At 43.8% G+C, this 21,021-nt stretch overlaps 1 protein-coding gene across 1 annotated transcript in view; it reads left to right on the top strand.

Moving 5' to 3' along the window:
- LOC126204143 (uncharacterized) overlaps window positions 1-21,021 on the top strand; it is a gene marked incomplete at its 3' end in the record, with an annotated part of 124,373 nt that overhangs the window by 66,458 nt on the left and 36,894 nt on the right. The gene's annotated exons all lie outside the window — the stretch shown is intronic.

The following is a 21,021-nucleotide window of genomic DNA, read 5'->3' on the forward strand; positions in this document are numbered from 1 at the left end:
CATCTCCGTAACACTTGTATATTATTCTAACTTACAGGTAAAAAATCTATCAGCCCGCCTCTGAACTGCTTCTATGTCTCCCTTTAATCTGACTTGTACGAATTTCAAACACTCAAGCGGTATTCAAGAATAGGTCGCACTAACATCCCTTATGCGGTCTCCTTCACAGATGAACCACACTTTCCTAAAGTTCTCCCAATAAACCGATGACGACCATGCGCCTTCCTTACCACGATACACACATGCTCGTTCCATTTCATATCGCGTTATAGTGTTACGACCAGATAATTAAACGACGTGACAGTATCAAGCAGGACACTATTAATACTGTATCCGAACATTACGGGCTTGTTTTTCCTACTCATCTGCATTAACTTACATTTTTTTCACATTTCTGCCATCCATCTTACCATATAGAAATTTTGTCTAAGTCATCTCTCCTCTTACAAGGATTTAACTTCGACATCTTCCCGTACACCATAGCATCATCAGCAAGCAGCTGCAGATTGCTGCCCACCCTGTCCGCAAGATCATTTATAAATACAGGGTGATTCAAAAAGAATACCACAACTTTAGGAATTTAAAACTCTTCAACGACAAAAGGCAGAGCTAAGCACTATCTGTCGGCGAATTAAGGGAGCTATAAAGTTTCATTTAGTTGTACATTTGTTCGCTTGAGGCGCTGTTGACTAGGCGTCAGCGTCAGTTGATGCTAAGATGGCGACCGCTCAACAGAAAGCTTTTTGTGTTATTGAGTACGGCAGAAGTGAATCGACGACAGTTGTTCAGCGTGCATTTCGAACGAAGTATGGTGTTAAACCTCCTGATAGGTGGTGTATTAAACGTTGGTATAAACAGTTTACAGAGAATGGGTGTTTGTGCAAAGCGAAAAGTTCTGGACGGCCGAGAACGAGTGATGAAAATGTAGCACGCATCCAGCAAGCATTTGTTCGCAGCCCAGGAAAATCGACTCGCAGAGCTAGCAGAGAGCTGCAAATTCCGCAATCAACTGTATGGAGAGTCCTACGAAAAAGGTTAGTTATGAAACCTTATCGTCTGAAATTGGTTCAAGCACTGTCTGCAGCTGATAAGATTAAAAGAATCGATTTCTGTGATTTTACCCTTGCTCAAATGGAAACAGATGAATCTTTCGTTTCAAAGATTGTGTTTAGTGATGAAGCAACTTTCCACACTAACGGGAAAGTCAACCGTCACAATGTCTGTATATGGGGCACTGAGAATCCGCGGGAAACAACTCAGTATGAACGTGACTCGCCTAAGGTGAACGTTTTCTGTGCCATTTCAGCCAATAAAGTTTTTGGTCCCTTTTTCTTCGAAGGTGCTACTGTAACTGGACTACAGTATCTGGAGATGTTAGAGAATTGGCTGTTCCCTCAGCTCGAACAAGAAGCACAACAATTCATATTTCAGCAGGATGGAGCGCCACCACATTGGCACTTATCTGTCCATAACTACCTGAACGTCGACTACCCGAGGCGATGGATCGGCCGCCAGGCAGCCCGTGACAGAGCACTTTATCACTGGCCTCCAAGAAGCCCTGATCTTACCCCTGCGATTTTTTCTTATGGGGGTATGTTAAGGATATGGTGTTTCGGCCACCTCTCCCAGCCACCATTGATGATTTGAAACGAGAAATAACAGCAGCTATCCAAACTGTTACGCCTGATATGCTACAGAGAGTGTGGAACGAGTTGGAGTATCGGGTTGATATTGCTCGTGTGTCTGGAGGGGGCCATATTGAACATCTCTGAACTTGTTTTTGAGTGAAAAAAAACCTTTTTAAATACTCTTTGTAATGATGTATAACAGAAGGTTATATTATGTTTCTTTCATTAAATACACATTTTTAAAGTTGTGGTATTCTTTTTGAATCACCCTGTATATGAAATAATAGAAGTCTTATCACACTTCCCTGGGTCACTCCTGACGACATCTTTGTCTCTGATGAACGCTCGCCGTCGAGGATAAGCTTCACTAATTCACAGGAAACTCAGGGATCTGCAATAAAGGAGGATATAAACAACACATCTCCTTAAAAAGAGCCCAATTTCTTGCCTGGAGCTTCATTTCGCGCAGGAGCCACAATTTTTTAAAATCAAATGGAAACAGTGCACTTTCCTGGCATTGGTGCCGAATCCCTCGCTTTCGCTTACAATGACAGCACACAACTCTTTTACAAAGCTAGTGTTAATTTTCTCCGGAAATAATTATTCCTTAATCGTATCCATTACTCTTCAAACTTGTTATTCCTGCGGACTCTCTCGAGTTGGTGTATTTTTATTACCAATGTGAAAGTTGCAGGGGCAAGTACAAGATGTGCGCACAGGCGCATATCCTCAGCAGCGGACACGGGTCCGGCGGGTGCGCGGAGAGAGCGGTTGAGTAACCTCTGCGCGACCTCAGGGCGACGGCGTATGTGGCGAAAGTCCCGCGCGGAGTGCCTCGCATGTCTGCGAGCCCCCAGCTTCCGTTCACACGGGTCCCCAAGACGGGGCACCGGCCGCCGGCGCCGGCCCGCGGCTGGGATCGCTTTCCTTCTGCGGGGTGGATCACCTTACCAGGCGTCTGCCGCCGTTCGCACGCGTCTCTTTTCGTGCGTCGTACAGTTGCTACAAGTCCCCTCAAACAATTGCGCGACGTTTCTCCCCGTCCACGTGTTTTGCCCAACAAGGAAGAAGAGAAATTCCTTATGTAGAAAATTGCGATACGATGATCTTCGCTGTTGTCCATAAACTCCAAGCGAAGGGACTTAATTACACCGCCGTCGGCGAAGAGAAGTTTAATCGGTGGGCTCGCATCATCTCTTTGCTCCTCTACACTCGTGATTCATGTTTGAGCAGGGTCGATAAGACACTTCTGCGATGGCTCCTCCCCCCCCCCCCCCCCCTCCACCACTTAGCTGCTACAACCACGTCGCAGCAAGAATAATACGAGGGGATTTCAAACCGTAAGTTACACATCGTTATGGCAAACCAAGTCACTTATGTTGATTGCAGCTCTACACTTCAAAGCGACACAAATAAATGGCAGTATTTTTTCGCAGCAACATGACCCGCCAGGTTAGCCGAGCACGCTAATGCGCTGCTTCCTGGTCGCGAGTAGGCACGCCGGCACCAGACCGAATTTACCCGGTGGACTGACGACGAGGGCCGGTGTGCCGGCCAGCCTGGATGTGGTTTTTAGACGGTTTTCCACATCCCCCTAGGTGAATAACGGGCGGGTCCCCACGTCCCGCCTCAGTTCCACGGCTCGCAGACATCTGAATACTTTCGCAGTATTCCATGGATTACGCTAGTCGCAGACAGTTGGGGTACATTAATTCCTTCCTGGGGGGTGCGGGGTGGTGGCAGGAAGGGCATCCGGCCACCCCTTCAACTAACATTGCCACATCCGATTAACCATGCCGACCCTGCGTATCAGAGGGAAAAATGGCAAAAGCAAAAAAAAAAAAAAAAGAAAGAATTTTTCAGCATCAACATCTAAAATATCTATGAAGATGCATACACTGTGATTTAAAGTGGTTCGACCACGTAAATTTAGTCACGCGTAATTTAGACGCCAGGCTGAGATTCATTGGAATTGTGCTCTGGAAATGTAGGAGGTACATCTTTATTTTTGTCTACATTACTACTCTGCAATTTTCAACTATCTGGCGGAGGGTTCATTGAACCATCTTCAAGGCATTTCTCTACCTCGCCTCTCTCGAAATCGGAGGACGTACCTTACAAATAGTTCGTTCGACAAGTGCTTGAATATTTCTCGGCAGTCAGGGACAGATGAGATAGAGAAGATCAAAAGAAGAACAGCACTTTTGGTTACAGTTCCACTTAGTAAGCATCAACTACAGTGGCAGCCACTGTAAGAAAGGAGTTCTCATCACGGTGTAGTTTACTGTTAAGATTTCGAGAACTTACTTTCGCAGAAGAGTTAACCAAGAGTGCCTCTCCTAAGTACATTACTGGCCATTAAAATTGCTACACCAAGAAGATATGCAGATGATAAACGGGTATTCATTGGACAAATATATTATACTAGAACTGACATGTGATTACAAAAATGGCTCTGAGCACTATGGGACTTAACATCTATGGTCATCAGTCCCCGAGAACTTAGAACCACTTAAACCTAACTAACCTAAGGACATCACACAACACCCAGTCATCACGAGGCAGAGAAAATCCCTGACCCCGCCGGGAACATGTGATTACATTTTCACACCATTTGGGTGCATAGATCCTGAGAAATCAGTACCCAGAACAACCACCTCTGGCCGTAATAACGGTCTTGATACGCCTAGGCATTGAGTCAAACAGAGCTTGGATGGCATGTACAGGTATAGCTGCCCATGCAGCTTCAACACGATACCACAGTTCATCATGAGTAGTGACTGGCTTATTGTGACGAGCCAGTTGCTCGGCCACCATTGACCAGACGTTTTCAGTTGGTGAGATATATGGAGAATGTGCTGGCTAGGGCAGTAGTCGAACATTTTCTGTATCCAGAAAGGCCCGTACAGGACCTGCAACATGCGGTCGTGCATTATCCTGATGAAATGTAGGGTTTGGCAGGGATCGAATGAAGGGTAGAGCCACGGGTCGTAACACATCTTAAATGTAACGTCCACTGTTCAAAGTGCCGCCAGTACGAACAAGAGGTGACCGAGACGTGTAACCAATGGCACCCCATACCATCACGCCCTGTGATACTCCAGTATGGCGATGACGTATACACGCCTCCAATGTGCGTTCACCGCGATGTCGCCAAACGCGGATGCGACCATCATGATGCTGTAAACAGAACCTGGATTCATCCGAAAAAATGACGTTTTTCCATTCGTGCACCCAGGTTCGTCGTTGAGTACACCATCGCAGGCGCTCCTGTCTGTGATGCAGCGTCAAGGGTAGCCGCAGCCATGGTCTCCGAGCTGATAGTGCTGCTGCTGCAAACGTTGTCGAACTGTTCGTGCAGATAGTTGTTTTCTTGCAAATGTCCCCATCTGTTGGCTCAGGGATCGAGACCTGGGTGCACGATCCGTTACAGCCATGCGGATAAGATGCCTGTCATCTCGACAGCTAGTGATACGAGGCCGTTGGGATCCAGCACGGCGTTCCATATTACCCTCCTGAACCCATCGATTCCATATTCTGCTAACAGTCATTGGATCTCGACCAACGCGAGCAGCAATGTCGCGATACGATAAACCGCAATCGCGATAGGCTACAATCCGACCTTTATCAAAGTCGGAAACGTGATGGTACGCATTTCTCCTCCTTACACGAGGCATCAGAACAACGTTTCACCTGGCAATGCCGATCAACTGCCGTTTGTGTATGAGAAATCGGTTGAATACTTTCCTCATGTCAGCACGTTGTAGGTGTCGCCATCGGCGCCAACCTTGTGTGAATGCTCTGAAAAGCTAATTATTTGCATATCATATCATCTTCTTCCTGTCGGTTAAATTTCTCGTCTGTAGCACGTCATCTTCGTGGTGCAGGAATTTTAATGGCCAGTAGTGTAAATCTCGAGAAAAGGCCGCGAAGATAAAGATAGAGAGATACGAGCTCACGTGGAGGCTTACCTCTCGCGAACCTTATGCGACTGGAACAGGAAAAATTGATATGCAGCCTAACCTGCGCCACACACCGCAAAGTAGCTTGCGGATGATAGGTGTAGGTGTGAGTGTAGATCCAGAACATTGTCATCTAGTCTCTGTAAAGAACGGTACGAAGTTTGTACCAGCCGTTCAGTTCCTCGAATGTAGAGGTCCTCTCCTTCAGTAGTCATTCGAGAACTAATGTATGAACGTCCTCGTCGTTATAAACTCTCCCCCCCCCCCCCCCTCCTCTCGCCGCAGGTCAGATGTTCTTTCAGCTTCGTGCGGGATCTTGACTTCCCGTTCAGCATCACCCACGTCTGTGTGACCTTGATCAAATTCTTGGCATTTTGAAACGTCCCTTTTGAAAAATTATACATGACTGTGCTTAAACTGACACACAATATTTTTTAGCGCAACGCAATCTGACTTTCAAAAATCTCTACAAAAGAATGACCCTGACTAACATTAACCTATACCTTTCACAAATCACTTACCTCACCAAAAATCTTCGTTACTCGAACTACTGCAATAAAGCGAGCGACACTACTGCCAGCTAAATAAAAGATTCAAACTACCGATAGCACTAACTACTGATATGCATAGTTAGCAAATGAAAGATTTTGATAGAGAACAAACAATGTATTTACCTTACTAGTGTTCAAAAGTCATAATATATATAGCAGTTCATGACAACCAGTCAAATTTCAAAACTCCGCCATCTCTCTCCCCACATCCACCACTGCTGGCGGCTCACCTCCAACTGCGCAACGCTACGCGCTGTTAACATCCAGCTGCCCAACACTACAATGGCAGACAACAATGCAAACTAGCCACAGACTGCACACAGCACAGCTAGTGATTTTCATACAGAGCGCTACATAACGTTGCCAATAAGAAAACATAAGCAGCCTACTTAGATAGCCCCCATGCTCCCCACAAAAAATTTTACAAATTGTTTTGGGCAGTGGCCAATAATTATTTGATAAAATTTTTCATAATTGCAATAACAAAGATATCAAATGCACGCACTTATTGATACAATGTTGGTCAAAAGCTAAAATTTTCTCACAGTCCATAAAGACAGTCCTGATCATTCATCATAGTCAAATTGCAGTGTTGTTTTTTTTTTCTCAAAGTCTGGGCAGTAAAAGAGAATGCACACGGAAGTAGTGGATTTCCATGCAGTCTTGAAGAAGTAGTGTTGTCCTTCCAACGGAAAGACAGTGCTGACTCTTGACATGCAGACAGGTAATGGGCCACAACAGAGCAAACCCACAGCGGAGTCAGTAGAAGTTTTGAAGAGTATTGGTGGGTAGGTCATCACAGAGCAGACCCACTGTAGTCCTGGTAGAGATTACGGTATTGGTGGGCCACCAGAGGTGCAGACCCACTGCAGTCCTTGTAGAAATAATGGTATTGATGGATCATCAAAGGTGTAGACCCACTGTAGTCCTGGTAGAGATAATGGTAGTAGTGAGTCATCAAAGATGCAGACCAACTGTAGTCCTTGTAGAGATAATGGTACTGGTGGGTCATCAAAGATGCAGACCCACTGTAGTCCTTGTAGAGATGATGGTACTGGTGGGTCATCAAAGATGCAGACCCACTGTAGTCCTTGTAGAGATGGCCAGCAGCCATCTGTTGCAAATGTGCAGGTGCACAATCACCCTCGAAGAGTCTTGTGGACAATATAGCAAGCCCATGAACCACCACTTGTGCACTCACAAAAATTTTTTTGAAATGTCCTTAGAATTCAGAAAAACTGTGCAGATATAAAACAGATACAGCGCAAAAGCAATATTGTACATTGTGTCACATATTAGTAGCGTCGTGATATAATCGTGTAGCTGTCAAAGAAACCAAATGCTAAGTCATCTTTAATATCACAGAATGTACTTCAAATCCAGAATGTATTTTCAAGTAAACCAAAGTGTTGCGTTAAAATCTCATTAGCAGTACTGGTAAATGTTCTAAGTATGTGAGCATTATAGTCGTTACGCAATCGTGCAACTAACAAGCAAGAATGTACACACACAATAACCCTGTCTTGTCTGTTCACAATAACAATGCATTCGTAATTTCTGTTTAAATAAGTTCTCTTGGTTCTTGACTCGATATTTAACTTCAAACATTGTTGCATGTTAACAGATTCTAAGTCTGACAAAGCATACTAGTAATGTAAAGTGAAAAGTTATATGGCAAAGACAAAGTTAAAAAGCAGATTATCTTTCAAGAAACGGTTTTACATGTGAAATTTGGTGCAAGCCTTTACTCTTTCTAGTACGCAGAGTTTCAACTTCAACGCAATTATCATGTGGTATACGTCGGATGCTGTAAGGTCCATTGTAAACTTGAAATAATTTGTGACTCAAGTGTTTCTTCTTATGTGACAACGAATGAGCTTTAATGAGAACTTTCTGACCAACATATAATTTCTTTGCATTTGCTTTACTGTGTAGTTTTCTCCTTTTGTCTGCTGCAGATTTTATATTTTTAATAGCCAAATCAATTATGTCTTTGTGTCGAAGTTTACGTGTATTCTGGAAAGGTACAAGCTCTCTGATTCTGTTCGGTGGTTCTTCATTCTTCAGTACAAGAGTAGGTGGTAAAGCAGTGGAGTCATGAGGCATTTCATTCAGCACGTTTTGAAATAAGTGTAAATATCTGTCCCAATGCTGATGCTTTCTGTAACAATAAAGTCTGCAAAACTTATTGATTTCTTTCATAATCCGTTCAGAGGGGTTACAATGTGGTGAGTACAATGAAATAAAAACAGGTTTAATTTTATGATTCCGAAGCATGCGTGACCAAACAGCAGATCTGAATTGCGGTCCGTTATCAGAAATGACTTTACTAACGTGTCCAACTTCACGTAAGAAATTTTTAACAAAGGCGTTACATACAGACCGTCCAGTGGCTTTACGTAACGGTTGAAAGAAACAAATTTTGAAGTAAGTTCAACAGCGACTAGAACGTACGAAAATCCATTAGATGTTCTGACAAGCGGTCCCAAGAGATCAACAGCAGCAAATTCTTTTAATTTAGAAGGAATGATAGGAAACAACGGAGCACGATGTGAGATAGTAGATGGTTTCGCCTTTTGACAAAGTTTACAAATAGACAAGACTCTTCGAATTTTCTTTTCCATATTGTTAAAATAACAAGTCGTTAGAAGAATATGATAACATTTTCGTGGGCCAAAATGTGCATAGCTGAAATGAATGTACCAAATGAGCTTATTAACTAAATCGTCAGGAAAGCAAAGTACCCATAGCTTGTCATCAACAGTGCAGCGTTTGAACAGTATGTTGTTTCCATCCAGATAATAATGCCGAATCTGTGTGTGTGTCTTTTCATGCCATTTGCTCTTGATGTCTTTCCAAATCGGATCTTTATCTTGTTCATGAGCAATGTCCTTTAAAGATGTGGTGATGAAGTTTTCAAAGGCGACTTTCTGAATGTAAAGAATACTGAAATTTTTTTCGAGGTTGCCTTCTGTGTTACTTTTCTCAAGCCCAGCCGATGCGCGTGACAGTGCGTCCGCAACAATGTTCTATTGTGAAGTGGAATTCTTGCAGAAAAAATGCCCAACGTTTTAACCTGTCATTATTTAATTTTGAAGACATAAGAAATTGTAATGCACGATGATCACTGTATACTTTTACGTGCTTACCAGAAAGAAAGAAAGGGAACTTGTTAAATGCCCAAACGATAGCTAAAGCTTCTAATTCAGTAACGGAATAATTTTTTTCAGATTTTGTTAGCACTCGGCTAGCAAAAGCAATGGTTTTCTGAACGGTAGTATCATTTTCTATGGCTTCTTGAAATAAATGGGCACCAAGACCGACTTTAGAAGAATCCGTGCTAAGGCAGAAATCTTGTGACAGATCTGGATGAGCTAGTATTGGCGCGTTAAGTAGCGATTCTTTCAAAGAATTGTTCGTCCCAGTTCCAAATAATATTTTTTTCAGTGAGAGAACAAAGTTTTGGTGTAACAAGAATTTGCATATTCAGAAAACGACGGTAAAAATTTATGAGACCCAGAAAACTACGGACTTGTTTTTTTGTGGATGGAACTGGAATGGCTCTGATTGCTTCTAACTTTTCAGGATCAGGCTGAATGCCTTCAGAAGAAATAATATGTCCCAAAAACCTCACCTTTGACCTACCGAATTCAGACTTTTCCAAGTTAACTGTAATTCCAGATTCTGCAAAAATACGTAACAAACTGTTGAGGATGCGATTATATTGTTCCCATGAAGCTTCTGCTATTAGAATATCGTCCACATATAAGGTGATGTGACGTTTTAAGAACTCAGGTAATATGGAATTTAGCCCACGAATGAATGCTGCCGAAGAAATGTTCAAACCAAAAGGAAGTTTCCGAAACTGATAACAAACGCCGAAACAAAGGAAAGCTGTGTATTTTCTACATTCTAGATGAAGTTCGATCTGATAAAAGCTGGATCTGAGATCAATGGAAGACAACACTTTTACACCATTAAAATTTTGAAGTTCTTCCAACGTTTGCGGCCTGTCTGTTTCAGGAATAATGATAGTATTGATTTGTCTCGAATCTAAGACAAGCCTGATCGATCCATTTTTCTTCTCCGCAACATGTAATGGATTGTTGTATGAACTTACTGCAGGCTCAATAATGCCCTCGTCAAGCATAGATTGTATTTCTGTTCTAACATGGTCCCTATAATGTGCTGGAATTACGTATGGTCTAACACAAAATTTAGTATGCTCACGAACACGAAATTGGTATTGAAACCCCTTGATTGTTCCTGTTTTGTGAGTAAAAACTGTGGAATGTGCTTGTAAAATCTCAAAAAGGTCCTGTGTTATTATTTTGAGGTTGTTCCGTATTTCTATGTCCCTCTTCCCGTACTGGAGTGCGAGTGTCCTCTGAAATATGTAATTCTAGTATTACTTGTGCCAACTGATCTTGTACTTCCCGGATTTCTCTTTTGTACAGTGTATTGATTTGATTTTGATTTTGTTTGAATTTTCTAATTTGTTCATACTCTTCAGTGTCCGTGAAGGCTACAGGTCTTGTGTCATTCAGATCATCATCTACCTTTATAGATAAGTTAGTGAACTGATCTGAAAGTTCGGCTACTTTATCCGATAGTGAAATTATTTCCTCTGTGTGTTTTTCTGAACCAAGTTTCAGAGTGTCCATTTGTGTTGAAATCGTATCTACTGTGTCCTTTAAGGTTTCCTGAGTTTTTGCAAGTTGCGTAACCGAATCGGTAGATGCAACTGAGCCAATTTTAGCTTACAAGGTGTCGTGATTTTCATGAACTATAGTTTGCAGTTCTTATATGGCTGCTTCGTGATTCTGTAATGCATTTTCATGACGCGAAAAAATAGGTTGGAAATGCTCACAAATTTGTGTTTTTACGTCATTACAGACTGTTTGACGTTTCGATAAAATGTTATCTAACTCATTAGTTAAATCTTCACGTGTTTGTTCAAGCGTGGTGTCTAACTTCCGAAGATTTTGTTCCATTGTGTCTAACTTTTGAAGCTTTTGCTGTGTTTGTCTCTGGTGTTGTTCCATTGTGTCTAAATTTTGAAGATTTTGTCGCATTTGTTTCTGATTTTGTTCAACCGTTGTGTCTAACTTTTGTAGCCTTTGTCCCATTTGTTGCATTAACTGTAATAACAGTGCACTGGTGTCTGAAACATGTTCCTCAGTGCTATTCGGCAGTGCATTTGAACCGGCAATATTCGCATTTTGAAAAGCAGAAAATGTGTCTTGATTTATTTGAGAAAACGGTGAGGACGCAAAACCTGAATCTACAGTATTTGCAAGATTATGTCCTGTCATTTCGGAATCCTGAGGCGAGCTGTTGCCGACCGATCGATCGATAATGCTTCCCTGTTCACTAATTGTTTCACTGCCTACGCCATTATTTGCAGCCCGCTCCATTTCCCTATGCACAATTACCAAATTACTACTTTGAACATTAGTTAATTCATTACATGGTGGCGCTAACACACTGCTTTCGTCTTCACAGTCATTTCTCAGTTTACTTTGGAGCCTAGTATTACGTTTTTCACGCGCCATTATTGTCACAATATTTCAGACGACAACAAAGAAAAACACAATTTGAAGAGCAAAAATAAGAGAACACATTAACATAGTACTGAAAATAATATCTAGTTAATTGCAAGCGCAGCTGCGAAATACTTGGTGCAAATCTACATGCATGTCACAACTGTTTTACTGTACACTGTACAACAATGAAAAACTACAACTACAAAGGAAATTCTCTCTATAATTACGTGCTAGCAATAAACAATAGCTACACTAATTACACAAACTACAAGAAAAAATTAGAAGATTCCAGTGAGGTATCCTTGGCTAAGGGTCGACATATGAAACGTCCCCTTAGAAAAATTATACATGACTGTACTTAAACTGACTCACAATATTTTTTTAGCGCAACGCAATCTGACTTTCAGAAATCCCTACAAAAGAATGTCCCTGACTAACATTAACCTATACCTTTCACAAATCACTTACCTCACAAAAATCTTTGTTACTCAAGCTACTGCAATACAGCGAGCGCCACTACTGCCAGCTAAATGAAAGATTCAAACTACGGAAGGCACTAACTACTGATAGGCATAGTTAGCAAATGAAAGATTTTAATAGCGAACAAACAATGTATTTACCTTAATAGTGTTGAAAAATCATAATATACATAGCAGTTCATGACATCCAGTCTTACAAATTTCGAAACTCCGCCATTTCTCTCCCCACATCCACCACTGCTGGCGGCTCACCTCCAACTGCGCAATGCTACGCGCTGTTAACATCCAGCTGCCCAACACTACAATAGCCAACAACAATGCAAACCAGCCACAGACTGCACACAGCACAGCCAGTGATTTTCATACAGAGCGCTACGTGGCGTTACCAATATAAAAACCTAAACAGCCTACTTACAATTTTTTTTCATTACGGCTGGAAGCGACACTGCATTTGGCCCGTGTATCGCCAGAATTTCGTAGTGAATCTATGTGCAGTTTACATCTTTTGCCCACAAGAATCGTAGTGTTCCGCGTACTTCAACTTTGGAGTTCGTTTCCAGTTGCCACTCCATTTCACTCGCACAGTGTCTCGCTCCATGTCGTGCACCGGTTATTCCTATAGCAGCTAAATGTGTGCAGGAAACCAGGCGTATGTACTTTCATCTGATAGTCGGTCATTCAGATTGCTCAATTGTCTTAGCATGCTTTGAAATGTGTAACTCACTTTATGAAGTCCCTACGTAGCTTCCATCTGAGTGCGATTGTAGGATTTCAACTAAATGATTAAAACACTGCGCACACAGTACGCGCATATGACAAGGGCACCACGTGGACATATTACATTATTTCCCGGAGAATACCCACTATGAAAAGCCACAGTGATCACATAATACACATCTTTCCCAGAAACTGTTACCTTCGCATAGTAGCTGCGCACCTGGACTTTGATGACGTAGCCCTTTAAGGGACGGACGCATGACAACAGAATACAGAAACTATTTTGTGACATATCTACATCTACATCTATATTTATACTCCGCAAGTCACCCAACGGTGTGTGGCAGAGGGCACTTTACGTGCCACTGTCATTACCTCCCTTTCCTGTTCCAGTCGCGTATGGTTCGCGGGAAGAACGACTACCGGAAAGCCTCCGCGTGCGCTCGAATCTCTCTAATTTTACATTCGTGATCTCGTCGGGAGGAATAAGTAGGGGGAAGCAATATATTCGATACCTCATCCAGAAACGCACCCTCTCGAAACCTGGACAGCAAGCTACACCGCGATGCAGAGCGCCTCTCTTGCAGAGTCTGCCATTTGAGTTTGCTAAACATCTCCGTAACGCTATCACACTTACCAAATAACCCTGTGACGAAACGCGCCGCTCTTCTTTGGATCTTCTCTATCTCCTCCGTCACCCGACCTTGTACGGATCCCACACTGATGAGCAATACTCAAGTGTAGGTCGAACGAGTGTTTTGTAAGTCACCTCCTTTGTTGATGTACTATATTTTCTAAGGACTCTACCAATGAATCTGACCTGGTACCCGCCTTACCAATAATTAATTTTATATGATCATTCCACTTCAAATCGTTCCGCCCACATACTCCCAGATATTTTAAAGAAGTAACTGCTACCAGTGTTTGTTCCGCTATCATATAATCATACAGTAAATGATCCTTCTTTCTATGTATTCGTAATACATTACATTTGTCTATGTTAAGGGTAAGTTGCCACTCCCTGTACCAAGTGACTATCCGCTGCAGATCTTCCTGCATTTCGCTGCAATTTTCTAATGCTGCAACTTCTCTGTATACTACAGCATCATTCACGAAAAGCCGCATGGAACTTCCGACAGTATCTACTAGCTCATTTATATAATATTGTGAAAAGCAATGGTCCCATAACACTCCCCTGTGGCACGCCAGAGGTTACTTTAATGTCTGTAGACGTCTCGCCATTGAGAACAACATGCTGTGTTCTGTTTGCTAAAAACTCTTCAATCCAGCCACACAGCTGGTCTGATATTCCGTAGGCTCTTACTTAGTTTATCAGGTGACAGTGCGGGTCTGTATCGAACGCCTTCTGGAAGTCAAGGAAAATGGCATCTACCTGGGAGCCTGTATCTAATATTTTCTGGGTGTCATGAACAAATAAAGCGAGTTGGGTCTCACACGATCGCTGTTTCCGGAATCCATGTTGATTCCTACAGAGTAGATTCTGGGTTCCCAGAAACGACATGATACTAGAGCAAAAAACATGTTCTAAAATTCTACAACAGATCGACGTCACTACCTGTGCTCTTTTCCAATCATGATTCTGTTGAGTATTGCATGGAACACGGAATTAACCAGTAGGTTCAGGAGAGGCGGGACTGTCATTATAAAAAGAGGCGGGATGTATTGTGTTGTGATTAGAGGCGATGTAACAGCAGAATGGGTCGGTTACAAGAGCTCAGTGACCTCGTACGACGGCTGGTAACTGTATGTTGTCTGAATAACAAATCCATCAGGGACCTTCAGACCGAAAACTGTCAAGTCGACTGTTGTTGATGTGACTGTGAAGTGCGACCACGAACGACCACAGCTAAACCGAGACCAAGCATATCTCATGTACTGGTGGACTGGGGTGGTCAGACATTGGAGGTGATGTTTGTAAAAATTCGCGTGGAATGAGTGGAGGTAACTACTCGTGAATTCCAAAGTGCCACCATCACTCCAGCTGGCACATAGGGAGTTAAAAGGAATGGTATACCGTGGTCGATCAGCTCCTCATAAGCCGCACATTTCTATAGACAGTTCTAAGCGACGGTTGGTGTAAATAGCGACAGTGGATGACTGGAAACGAGCGTTCTGATACCCTGTGGCAATCCCATGGAACGGTTTGGGTTAGTGATGCCTGGAGAACTTTAGCTTCCATCATCTATTGTGTCAACAGGTACGAATGAGATGTTGTTGCGGTTAGGGGGTGTTTTCGTGATGGTCCCCTCGTTGCGCCGATGAAAACGCTAAATGTGGGAGGCTATGAATAAATTTTACAGCATTGTGTGCTGTGTACAGTAGAGTGCCATTTCAAAGACAGTGATTATATCAGCGTGACAGTACACACTGTCAAAAAGAAGCGTCTCTGAAAAGGGGGTTTGTGGACACCTACAATTTCTGATTTGGACCGGCCGAATGCCGGACAATTGCCACGCCGGAAATTTGCCACACTTGCCCCTTCACCAGGTAGCGATCCCTCAGATTAGCGACGCCCTTCCTCGTACTACTTCTGTCCGCTTTCAAACCGCCGTCTCCACATCTTACTCGATACAACCAGTACGCAAGGGACTTTCTTCTTCGACATCTTGGCCAAATACAGAGCTTCTTTTCCGAAATCGAAATATTTATAACTTTTGGGAAACAAAAGCAATACCGATGATTATGTCAGTATGTAATTAGTTCTGCCAAGTGTAAGTATAGATTCCTCTGTCTGTACGGTAGCTTCCTTTCACGCTTACTGATTGCGATAGAAACAGTCCATCGCCATGGGAGCAACGATGTAAAGAGAATGCGAATGTACGCTAATCATTTCTTTTTGATCACTGCATTTGTGCCTACTTTAATTACTACAACTGCATTCCGAAAAGAAAACAAGGAAAGAAGAAAAGAGTATGTGAATTTTTCAAAAGAAGAACGACATACTCCATATTAATTTACCCTCTAAAATGCTATATCCCTTGCGGAGAAACATTTGTTAACAAAGTGTAGCGGTACAAAGTTCAAAACATGACTGAAAATACATTCACTAAACAGAGAGAAGAACATCTATGATTGACATGTCATCTAAAGTCGACGTACAATTTTAAAATGTTAGAAATAAGGAAATGAAGTAATACAGAATGCTATGCTTGTATCATACGTTGTTGTTCTACATTGTTTAGCTCCGGTATTTACAGGGTCACAGAGGAGACATCCTAGGTTTTGGAGGGAAAAACCGTAATTGTAATGATCTGCACTACAACAAAAGCAAGAAGCACAACTTAAGGAAAAAGCGACATTGAAGCAGATGGTTCCTGTGACTTAGTATGGGCAGAGGTTATATTCGACAACTAGAATAAATTAGTAACTGGCTCCTTTTACCGATCCCCGGTCTCAGATGTAACAGTTGCTGAACAGTTCAAAGAAAACTTGAGTCCCCTCACAAATAGGTACCCTACTCATACAATTATAGTTGGCAGTAACTTCAATCTACCTTCCGTATGTTGACAAAAATACATTTTCAGACCCAATTGTAGATAGATATCAACTTCCGTAATTGTTCTAAATGCTCTTTTTAAAATTATTTTGAAGAATTAGTTCAAGAGGCCATTCAGATTGTAAATGGTTACGAAAACACACTTGACCTCTTAGCCACAAATAATCCTGAGCATCACGACATACAGGGATCAGTGAACACACAGCCGTAGCCAGGATCAATTCCGTAACAAAGAAATTCACCAAAACTAAACGCGAAATATATCTATTTATAAAAGCAACTAAAAGTTCGGTTGACGTCTTTCTAAGAGACAGTCTCCAATCCTTCCAAACTATTTAAGTGAAGATCATATGTGGCTTAAGTCCAAAGAAATAGTATCAACAGCACTCGAGAGATTCATACCAAATACACTCCTGGAAATTGAAATAAGAACACCGTGAATTCATTGTCCCAGGAAGGGGAAACTTTATTGACACATTCCTGGGGTCAGATACATCACATGATCACACTGACAGAACCACAGGCACATAGACACAGGCAACAGAGCATGCACAATGTCGGCACTAGTACAGTGTATATCCACCTTTCGCAGCAATGCAGGCTGCTATTCTCCCATGGAGACGATCGTAGAGATGCTGGATGTAGTCCTGTGGAACGGCTTGCCATGCCATTTCCACCTGGCGCCTCAGTTGGACCAGCGTTCGTGCTGGACGTGCAGACCGCGTGAGACGACGCTTCATCCAGTCCCAAACATGCTCAATGGGGGACAGATCCGGAGATCTTGCTGGCCAGGGTAGTTGACTTACACCTTCTAGAGCACGTTGGGTGGCACGGGATACATGCGGACGTGCATTGTCCTGTTGGAACAGCAAGTTCCCTTGCCGGTCTAGGAATGGTAGAACGATGGGTTCGATGACGGTTTGGATGTACCGTGCACTATTCAGTGTCCCCTCGACGATCACCAGTGGTGTACGGCCAGTGTAGGAGATCGCTCCCCACACCATGATGCCGGGTGTTGGCCCTGTGTGCCTCGGTCGTATGCAGTCCTGATTGTGGCGCTCACCTGCACGGCGCCAAACACGCATACGACCATCATTGGCACCAAGGCAGAAGCGACTCTCATCGCTGAAGACGACACGTCTCCATTCGTCCCTCCATTCACGCCTGTCGCGACACCACTGGAGGCGGGCTGCACGATGTTGGGGCGTGAGCGGAAGACGGCCTAACGGTGTGCGGGACCGTAGCCCAGCTTCATGGAGACGGTTGCGAATGGTCCTCGCCGATACCCCAGGAGCAACAGTGTCCCTAATTTGCTGGGAAGTGGCGGTGCGGTCCCCTACGGCACTGCGTAGGATCCTACGGTCTTGGCGTGCATCCGTGCGTCGCTGCGGTCCGGTCCCAGGTCGACGGGCACGTGCACCTTCCGCCGACCACTGGCGACAACATCGATGTACTGTGGAGACCTCACGCCCCACGTGTTGAGCAATTCGGCGGTACGTCCACCCGGCCTCCCGCATGCCCACTATACGCCCTCGCTCAAAGTCCGTCAACTGCACATACGGTTCACGTCCACGCTGTCGCGGCATGCTACCAGTGTTAAAGACTGCGATGGAGCTCCGTATGCCACGGCAAACTGGCTGACACTGACGGCGGCGGTGCACAAATGCTGCGCAGCTAGTGCCATTCGACGGCCAACACCGCGGTTCCTGGTGTGTCCGCTGTGCCGTGCGTGTGATCATTGCTTGTACAGCCCTCTCGCAGTGTCCGGAGCAAGTATGGTGGGTCTGACACACCGGTGTCAATGTGTTCTTTTTTCCATTTCCAGGAGTGTAAATTAATAAGAGATGGAACTGATCTCCCATGGTACACAAAACACGACAGAAAGCTGCTGCAGGAGCACCGAAAAAGGCAAGTATAATTTAGACGAACGCAAAATCTCCAAGATTGGCGAAGTTTTACTAAGGCTCGAAATTTGGTGCGGATTTCAATGCGAGATGCATATAATAGTTTCCACAACGAAACTCTCTCTAGACCTGTGGCGGAAAATCCAAAGAGATTCTGTTTCTGTGGTAAGTAAACCAGCGGAAAGGCTCAGTATGCGATGGGGAGGAGGAGGAGGGGAGACAAGGGACCCAACCTTTCGGAGCAGGTAAAATCATGGCAAATGTCCGGCGTGGCAAATGTCCGGCGTGGCAAATGTCCGCACACCAGACCGGCCTACCCGGACTCCCGACCTGAACCCAATGGAACACCCTTGGGATGAGTTGGACCGTCTTCGCTCTAGACCCCCCCTCCCCCCCCCCCCCCATCGTCCACCATCAGCACCTTTTCTGGTTCCGGGTGTTCAGGAAGAGTGGGCTGTATTCCTCCCCAGACATTCAGACACCTCATTTAAAGTGTCTTCAGCAGATTTTAAGCCGTCATAAAGGCGAAGGGTGGACACATCCTATACTAATGTCTACTACTAGGTGTCCGGATATTTTTGAGCAGATAGCGCGTTTTCCGCACACGGTTTGGCACGCTGCCACGGTCTGCGTCTGCCCCCGCCGACACCTGCCGGCCTGCAGGCGACACAAGTTGTCCAGTCCGGTCGCTGCCGCTGCCGCTGCCGCTGCCGCTGCGGCTGTCGCCGCGAGTGAATGACCTGCGCAGCTCCGTCGACGGCGCGCTACTCTACCCGCTCCATTCGCTTGCTGACGTGCAAACTGGCGTTCTTTCAGCTCACAGATCGAGGCCCTTGGGCGAGTAAAACCTGATAACTGACGCAAGAAATGAAGTTTATACCAATAAATCAAATATTAACCCTTAACTCACGAGATGTGGTTTCTCAGACCACGTGAAAATTTTCGAACTCGCTCTCCAACGCCAGTTGTGGTGGAATGCTTCTATACTCCCCCTACCCTCTTTACATTGCCAAGCCTACGATGTTTTGCTGTCGGTTGCTTTATCACCTTTTTTGTTTGTTGTTGACTCGTGTTACTGATAGGTGTTGGAGTCTCCTAGACCGCGCCTCGTGAACTATGTTCGCGTTTTCTTCAGTAGGTACCATATAGCTCAAAATGTGTTGCCACGAATGTGTAATTCTTAACTTTCCCGAGTTTGATGAAATTGTTAGTCGTTCTATGGAGGAAGGTGTCAGTGATATAGATCAATAAATAAACAAAAAAAAGGACGATTTTACATTAGCCAGTGATCACAGTTCTTCTATCGAATAAGAATATGCAAAAACAGGCATAATATCTGATGGGATAACGCAATCACTGGTTATGCAATGTTACTTATAATCCGTCTTGATTACAATAATGTTTTATTCACATGACCGGTTTCGTTTCCTCTAGAACCATCTTCAGATCTACAATTTCACAGTCATGTGACACATCATGTGGAGGTTGCTGTGTGTGGACGGGTTACTCCTGTAACGGAAATTACAAAATGACTCTGAGCACTATGGGACTTAACATCTGTGGTCATCAGTCCCCGTTCGGCCATTCCATCCGGCCCCGAAACTACAGATCTCAAGGTGGTTCTAGAGGAACCGAAACCGGTCATGTGAATAAACGTAATTGCAATCAAGACGGATTATAAGTAACGTTGAAGTAGAGTATCATTCAGAGGAAGAACTTCAGGAAAGTTTTGATGGGGATCTATCTGTTTCTTCAATGAAATACTTGGTGTCTGTTAAGGTCGAATGTGTTCTGAGTGGTGATAAAAATGTAGTTCCCATCAATGAACCTCAATTTGACAGACTTTCTTTTTATACCTATCGGTTGGAACTTCTAAGCCCAAATTTAAACCCTCATATTTAGTTTTACTTGGAAATTTTGTGCTACAGAGATTGTATAATTTTTCAGAATGTAAAATTCAGTACTCTAACAGCCTATTTATGTGAATTATTTAAAAGAACCACACAAAATTATGTGCTTTTGTGTGATAAATAGTAAAATGCTGCAGGCTTTGTTTAGAGCAATAAAATAAACTAAAATCATTTAAACAACACTTAAATAATGGTAAAAATAAATGTTAATTAGCGTAAATTAAAAATTCTTAACAATTTTTGCCTTAAATCTCGGTTTAAAAATAGGGGTCCCAGAGACCCCACCTCGTGTATACGTTACAGAAAAGTCACCTCGCGAGTTAAGGGTTACTTTAAAGTGGAAATAAATAGACACAACGCTTCAAAAGTCCATAGTACATTAAGCAAGTCCGCTTAGTTAGCCGTGCGGTCTACCGCACTGCTTTCCGGGCGGGAAGGCGTGCCGGTCCCCGGCACGAATCCTCCCGGCGGATTAGTGTCGAGGTCCGGTGTGCCGGCCAGTCTGTGGATGGTTTTTAAGGCGGTTTTCCATCTGTCTCGGCGAATGCGGGGTGGTTCACCTTATTCCGCCTCAGTTACACTATGTCAGTGTTTGCTGCGCTAACACTTTCTCCACGTACGCGTACGCCGTACTTACTCTACCACGCAAACATTGGGGTTACACTCTTCTGGTGTGAAAATTTCCCCGGGGGGATCCACTTGGGGCCGAAACGCACAATAACCCTGGGTTCGATGTGGGGCGGCGGTGGGGTGAGTGGACTGCTGTAGCCTGTTGTTGGGTTGTGAACCAATGAGGGCAACGGCGGG

The sequence above is a fragment of the Schistocerca nitens genome, chromosome 9, assembly GCF_023898315.1.
Source record: "Schistocerca nitens isolate TAMUIC-IGC-003100 chromosome 9, iqSchNite1.1, whole genome shotgun sequence".
In the NCBI taxonomy this organism is placed as follows: domain Eukaryota; kingdom Metazoa; phylum Arthropoda; class Insecta; order Orthoptera; family Acrididae; genus Schistocerca; species Schistocerca nitens.